This window comes from Haemaphysalis longicornis, unplaced genomic scaffold (assembly GCF_048455015.1).
Source record: "Haemaphysalis longicornis isolate Haplotype H1 unplaced genomic scaffold, Haemaphysalis longicornis Haplotype H1 scaffold_13, whole genome shotgun sequence".
Classification (NCBI taxonomy): Eukaryota; Metazoa; Arthropoda; class Arachnida; order Ixodida; family Ixodidae; genus Haemaphysalis; species Haemaphysalis longicornis.
Window position 1 is genome coordinate 12,764,770 of NW_027526233.1, and position 7,982 is coordinate 12,772,751.

A 7,982-nucleotide genomic window follows, 5' to 3' on the forward strand; every position below is an offset into this window, starting at 1 on the left:
AAGTTTGTGACACAGCAGCTTCAAGTTCTCCTCAACAAGGCATCGATTTACCCAGCTGACTTTATGGTGTTCTGCAGCCTTGTGTACACAATATCGCCTCATGCGTACAGATTCATCAGAAGCACAGCGAAACTGAAGCTTCCACATCCCCAAACAATAAGACGCATTTGTGCTTCTTACAATGCTAGCCCATCCAGGGAGCAAGAAGAGGATGCTTTCCTCTTTTATGCAAGGAGGCTGGCGTCAACACTAAAAGACCACGAGCGCTTCGTCACGCTTATGATGGATGAGATCCACCTGCAGGCATCCTTTCAATACAAGGGTGGATGTGTAACAGGTGCAGCGACGAACAGTGAGAATGCAGCGAAAACAGCATATGTTTTTATGCTGCAAAGCTTGTTATCATCTAACAAGGACGTTGTGCACATACTTCCAGTTGCACAGATAGGAGCAAAACAACTGCATGATTTTCTTGATCTGTTGATCAGGAAACTAGAAGACATTGGCATACGAGTAGTCGCAGTGGTGTCCGACAACAACTCGATCAACCGAAAGGCAATGTCGTTTTTTGCGGATCCTCCCAAGTTGAGCATTGTTTACAGGCACCCCTCGGACTCATCAAGGCCCTTGTTCTTTATCCTGGACACTGTGCATATCCTAAAATGCATCCGAAATAACTGGCTGAACCAGCGTAATTGTGGAAGATGCATCTTTTTTCCTGATTTCAGTTCCCTCACAGAAACCCCATCTGTGCTGACAGCCTCCTTTAACACACTATGCAAGTTGCATGAGAGAGAAAAAGATGAGCTTTTGCGGCTTGCTCCAACTTTGTCATTCAAAGCTCTCAATCCATCCAATCTTGAGCGACAGAACGTTAAGCTCGCACTCAGGATTTTCCACAGTTCGACTGTTGCAGCACTAAGGAGCACCAAAGTGACACTTGATCATGCAAATGGAACATTGGAATTTATTAGCATTGTGTTGAAGTGGTGGGACATAGTCAACGTCAAGACACCATTGAAGGGCCAGCGTCTGCGAGACCCATTTCAAGAACCTATAAGTGCACTCAACTGCCACCAGATTGACTACCTAAACAAGATTGTTGATTGGTTGGACTACTGGCAGAGCTTGAAACATGATGCTGGGCAGTTAACCCGTGAAACACACACAGCGCTGCATCATACCTCACATGCTCTTGTTGAGGTGTCGGCATATTGCATTGAAGAACTTGGGTTCAAGTATGTCTTATTAGGGAAGTTTCAAACTGACAGCTTGGAGGACCGGTTCGGCCGATACAGACAGCTGTGTGGTTCCCAGTATCATGTTTCAATACGTCAGATTTATGAATGTGAACAGAAGCCAAGACTCCAAAAGCTACTTGATCTTCCCAACTTGGATGCCACTGCACCTTGTCTCCCCACCACAGACGTGCAAGTTGTCGTCAAACAATTTGACGTTGCAGTGACAGATGATGATGTGAAGCAGAAGGAGGCAATGCTACCAGCTATTACGTATCTAGCTGGATATTGCGCACACGCTGCAGTGAAAAAACTTGCCTGTTCTTCATGCCGAGAAAACTTGGTTGTTGAGAATCGGAGCATTGAACTGGAAGATGATGTGCTGATTGCCAATGCAACACGGGGTGGACTGAAATTTCCACAGCCAGTAGTTGTTCATGCTGTGCTCATAATGGAAATTGTCCTTGATAAGCTAAGAAGTGCGAAGTATGCATCCAAATTTTTTGCTTGTGCAAAACAAAAAGAAGTGCTTGTCAGCCTCACGACTTCCCTTGTTGAATGTAACGAAGACTTGGACTTCTGCGATGATGGCCACTCACCTGAAGTAGTGCTAAACTATGTTCTCAGTGCTGCTGCTAATACACTGCTGAACAATCTGTGTAAAGTGCAGAATAACAAACTGGCTGAAAGCAAGCCGACTGAAAACAAGGCTGCGAAGCGGAAGCTGAACACTCTTCAAGCATAATCCTTTTTCTGAAGAATTATTCTGCCTGCATGCATTTTTGTGTCATGAATAAATGTGTGTCGAAAGAAAATTTGTACCTGTTCTGAACTGCATGAATTAGCCGTGCGTTCTGTTACAAAATACGTATGCTTGTCTGAGAAGTTCCTGATGAATTATCTCAAGCCTACCTTCTTTAAACATCCTGAAAATATCCGGCAATACAAATATTTTCTGTATCGTCAAAATCGCAAGGAGAAAAAAAAGGCTATGTAGGCAAAACTGCATCTTCGAATGAAAAACTTTGGAAGTATCAGGTGAAGCCAGCTGTTAGGCATATCTCACTGCGATGACGTCACGCATCCCTGCGCAGGCCTTCTCTAGTTCTAGGTGGTGTTGCCCTGCCTCGCCGTGCATGCGAAGACCCCGCCATGCAGAGGCGTGCATGCATGCCTTTAGAGCAGCCGACAGCAGCATAATACTATGTTATCGTTTATTTGTAGTCCCCCTGCTCAATGCTTTTGGTAATTGAATATTTTCTGAAAAGTTAGGATACCGCCAATGCATGTTTTCAGTAGAGCCTAATCACATCAATATGAAATGCTTGCTCCTGGTAGAGACAACTATACTTGAGTAATGCGAGGGTCACATATTTCACCAATATGTATTTTCTTGCAGCAGTGTATTCGGGTCGAATCTTTGGCGTTAAACAAACATTCATCAGCACTTGCAAATCAACAATAACAATGCTGAGAGCACATAAGTACACATTTCCAGAACGCATGGCTGATATTTGTCGTATTCATTCACATCCACAACACTACAGGGAACATGGACGGCAGTGAACACGTCGAAACTGCCGAGCAGATCTTCAATGAAATATCCGCTGAGTTCGAAGATCTGGAAGAGATTTCTTTTCCACGAGACGACGACGGGAATCCAGGGCTGTCGCCCCTCCAGAGCGACACTCCTCCCTTGGCTGATACGCTGCCCGATCCCCAAGGGCAGCAGCCATTCCAACAGGGCTGCCAGCCCCACAGATGTCCCACCCTCCCCTTTGGCAGCCCACAAGGCAAAAAAAAAGAAAGCGCATTAGCCAAACTGCTTCAGAGATTGAGAATGAGCTCCAGAACGTGTCCCGCCAACTTGAGAAAACAAACCCAGACCCTGACGGGCACGAATATCTTGCACTGTCTTTGGTGGCGCACTTCAAAGAAGTGCCAAAACAACACAGGGGCAACTTGCAAATTGCTGTGCTGCAATTGATTGAGCAGTTTAAACGGTTGCCAATCAACCTCCTTTCTTTGTGCAGTTTTTTTTATCGGCCAGTAGCTACTTTTTCTTTCCCTTCGCATCCTACAACTGAGGCCCACCATAAGTTTGGATAATTGGGCCCGTGGACATATTTTTACCTGGTTTCCTTTCGTTTTTATTGCAATGATCAATTTGAACACTTCATGTTTGTTGCACTTGATTGATTGTGGGGCTTAAATTGCCGACACTACACAGGCAATGAGGCGCGCCGTAGTGGAGGGTGCCAGATTAATTTTGACCACCTGGGATCTTTAATATGCACCGAAATCTTGAACTCGCAGGAGTTTTCACCTCCATCAGAAAAGCGGCTGCTGCAGCCGGGCAAATTGTGTTTTGCTGGTTATTATCATTATGCCTTCGTTGCGTTCAACTGTACAAGAGCATGTAAAATACTATCAGTTCTTTCTGCGTATTGCTTGGTATTGATGGCTTTTCTTGGCAATTTTGTTTCTTCTTGCTTGCTGGACCTACATGTTTAATGTTTTTTATTTGTTGGCAGTATTACTATTCTTAAACCGGTCAGTCACTTAAACAGACTGATGGGGCCTTTTTTTTACTGTTCTTTTCTTCTCTTCCCTTGCTGGCATACCATTGTGTTTCGGTCTCTTTGTGCTATTACCATCTTTAGATTTGGGTGCTCTGCTGTGGTGTATTGTCTCTGTGGCATTACGGTATTCTAATAGGGTTCAGCATAATTGCTGAAAGGGAGAAAACGTCCAAATTTGCACTTGTAGAAATGCTTCTTTATCACTGTGGTGGGACAACTGGTAAGCACTGTTGTAATGTTTTGGAGGGCTTCCCAGTACTCTTCTTAGGCAAGTCATAAAGGGCCATGCAGACAAAATACAAGTTCGTTTTATTCGAAAGCTTTGGCGTTTTACAGTGCCCACAGCGCTTCTTTTGGCAGCAAGTGATGCTTTATTCAGTGAGATATTAACCAATTTAAGCCATAATTGTGATTCTCCCACTGAATCGGGTTTCGTTGATTGTGGGGTGCAATGCACCTGGCTCTCAGTCTGTGTTCGTTACTCTTCTGTTTCCATCAGATGTGCTGTTTGTAGCGATACAAAAAACACAAGGAGGAATAATTCAGCGATCATTGCCGCTGTTGGTAGCGATTCATTTTTTCCCTCTGTTAGAGTCGGTTGAATTGTTCATTGATGACGGGTGTTTTGTTTGAGTGCTGTATGAATACTTAGCGAAGGATTTCTTTTCTTGTTATTGTATGTTACCCGCTAGAAGTTTTCGTACATTTTTGTCAACCTGCATTTAACAAATTGATAGGTTTGATTCAGTATACTTGCTGCTAGCTGGTTAGACTGTACTGTATTTACTGCAAATTGAGCTTGTGATCTGTCTTGTAATCATGTTGTATTCCCCCCACTGCAATGCCTTATGGTGCTGTGGGTATAAAATAAAAAAATAAATAATGGATACTTTTTCTGCAAAACTGGTAGTAACAACCCTGGTGTGCTCAGGGTGAAGACAGTGAAAGACACATTTAATATAGAGAGTGAGCAGTTACTGCGGTACGGCTACACTTTGTCCAGAAAAGCTGTTTCCCCAACAGACATCGAGAAACAGAATGTTAAACCTGTTTTGCAGGTATTCAGCGAGTCCGGACCGAATGCACTTCGTCATTGGAGCCAAGCACAATCTGAAGCACCACGAAGAAATGACCAGTTTCATTGATGTAATAGTAAGATGGTGGAAAGTTGTCAACGTAAGGACTCCTTATAAAGGACTGAGAATAAGGGATGACCTGCAAAAGCCCATCTGCCCTTCTCCACTCGACCCCAGGGTTTCCTTTTTGAATGATTTTTTAGACTGGTTGGAGGAGTGGAAGGAAAGGAGAGTGGATGCCTATAAGTTTTCTGATGAGACACACGGCGCTTGGGTTCAGACTCGGGCGTTCATTGAAATTTGTGCATATTGCTTTGAAGAGCTCAAGATGCCCTTTGTGCTTCTTGGGAAGTTCCAAACAGACCTTCTAGAAGACAGTTTTGGTTGCTACCGACGACTGGCTGGCTCGCAGTATCATTTGTCCGTGAGAAAATCTATGAGTGTGAGAACAAGTTGCGACTGCAAAGCACACTACCACAAATGAGCACGGCGTCCACAGTCGACAACGACCAAAATTAAAATCTGTAAGAGCTCCAAACGCAGGCAGCAGTGCCAAGTTGAAAATTCAACATTGTTGTGACCCAGGAGGCGCTATCAAAGCTGAATGATGTCATTCCAAAGATTGCCTATGCTGCTGGCTACTCGATGCACATCACTGTGAAGAGTTGAAAATGTGACGAATGCAAAGAGCTCTTTATAATCGACAAGACTGTCGCAGTTTCGCCCGAAAATCAGATGTACACTCTTGTCAAAGAAATTGACAGGAGAGGGCTGGTTTACCCAGCAATGCCAGCTGTGAATGCGGTGGCTCATAATTACGTTGTTGTGGAAGAGCTTCCCAAATGCGCTGAATTTCTAAATGTTCAAGACCAACATCAAGTGGCCACGGAACTAACACTGCAACTGCTCAGCGACGAGGAGCCTTCAGACTTCGACGTCTGCAAAACGGGACACGCAAGTGAAGTGGTGCTGAAATTAATATTGTGGTGCAGCACGAACATTCTGTTTAAGAACTTTTGCTGGCGAATAAAGAACGAAGTGTTGGACCCGGACAACAAGACTAAGAAGCGGGAGCTGCAAACTCCAAGAAATAAATGAATAAAACGCCGATTGGTGTAGAAAGCAGTGGTCTCTTTTGTCTTTTCCTCCTTAATTTTATTCAGTATATTACATGTGTCGCCGCAAAAAAGTCCGCCAAGCACACGACTAATATAAAGGCTTCTGTTGAAGCGTTCTGTTGGAGCGTTCCTACGCTTCCGCCGGCCCTATCCCATCTACGTCACACAGGCAGCCCCACGGCCTTGAGCCAGTCTAGGTGGTGTTGGCCTACCAGCCCCCCCCCCCCCCGACAGCAGCACCGCCGCAGCAGCCCCAGCAGATGACGTGCGCTGACCCCTCTGAGCGCACAGAGGAATTCGCGACTCACCCTACACCGAACGGCCCCCCGGCATCAGCGGCCGCCACAACAGCACAGGGAGACGAGAGTGACGTCACACGCACATTCGCGACGCGCAAGCAGCGACTGGAAAGGGAGAAAGCCTCAGTTCTTCACCCTTTCCACTCGCTCTACGTCAGCTAATGGTGGGGCGGATGGATAGTGCGGCTGACGAGCCCCACCGAGACGATCCCCCCCCCACTTGTCACCGCGACGTCGCGGCATCACACGTCTGGATGCAGGGTTCCCCTACTGCCCCGCAGATTCGGCATTCCCCGGCGTGTCTTTTTCCACGTGCATCTCTTCGCCGTCGAGGCGCTCGTTTTTTGCATGTTCCTGTGAGTGTTCTCATGTCTGCAAGTCTTGGCAATGTCAGGTTCATGGCATGCAGCGAGAAACCATCCCGGGCTTCGCCGTCTTCCTCTCGGGGACTAGGCGCGTCCGGATGGACATGGCCCGGGCTGTCCCAAACCTCACCAAGGATATGGACAGGTACGTTGCCCGCTTCGAGTACGACGGGGTCGTACATCAGTGCGTCCGCTGCGGTGGCACAGGCCACAATGCAGCCGCATGTACCATCCCCAAGTGCTAGGGGTGCAAGCTGTATGGGCATGAGACATGCGAGGCACCATGCGCACTGTGCCAGGGGGATCACGCGCAATCGCAGTGTCGCGTCAAGTCCTCCGCGGCCGCGGTTGCAGGGTGGAAACCCGTCAGCGCCGACGCGACCGAGAACGCGAGCCAGGACTGTGTAGGGCGCGCCGCCAGCGAGCTTGTCGCCGCGAGCGACGAGGTAAACAACGGCGCAAACAATAAGGAAGCTAGCGGCGTAGAGGGCGCTAGTATTGAGGCGCAAAAGGGCGAGGAGGCGCAAAAGGGCCGCGCTGGCCGCCGATGCTCCCGAGCAGACGCCGGCCAAGCAGGTGCCCGTGGAGACTCCCGCGGTCGCCGCGCCGGCCGCAGCTCCATCTCTCGCCACCGCGGATTCCCCCGCGGTAGAATGCGAGCCGGTGGTGCCGCGTGCCAGCACCCCAAAACAAAAAAAGATGGGGCGCAGAGCAAGGCGGAAGCTCTTTGAAGAAAAAGCGCAGGGCTCAAAGAGGGTTTGTGTAAGGCTTCCGATAGCGAAGTAGAGTCCGCGACCGCGAGCCCTTGACACAAGAGCATAGTGTCCCCGGGCGCGGAACAACACTAAACTGAGGACTTGGAATTCACTAGCTTTTCGGAGCTCAGACGAGGAAAGCGAGATGGAGGCTGAAGAGAAAGTGAAGTAGACAAACGAGCGTGCACCTCTTGCCGAACCATGTTTTTAAACCGTCAGTCTGTCCTTTTCCTCACTGCCGTTGTTTGGGCACTATTCGACTGTAAACAGACTCCACTAAACACATTGAACATCGGCTACTCCCTCACAATAGCAACCTTTAACTGCTGCGGACTGACGAGGCCTCCTAAGCAGGCTGAAGTTATTGAGTTAGCCTGCTCAAAAAATATTGGCGTGTTGGTTCTGCAGAAGACCTATCTCAACCGAGGAGGAGATTAGGCAGTTCGAAAGCAACTTTGGCACTAGATCTCTCTGGAGTTTCGGGGAGACGGGCTCTCGTGCTGTCGGCATTGTTTTGATGCCACGATTCAAGGGCTCGATCCTCCGTCA

The 7,982-nt window shown here is 47.8% G+C and overlaps 1 pseudogene; it reads left to right on the forward strand.

The window, feature by feature from the left end:
- The first annotated feature begins 2,790 nt into the window (after positions 1–2,790).
- LOC144164450 (uncharacterized) lies at positions 2,791–6,213 on the forward strand (annotated as a pseudogene).
- The last annotated feature ends 1,769 nt before the right edge of the window (positions 6,214–7,982 follow it).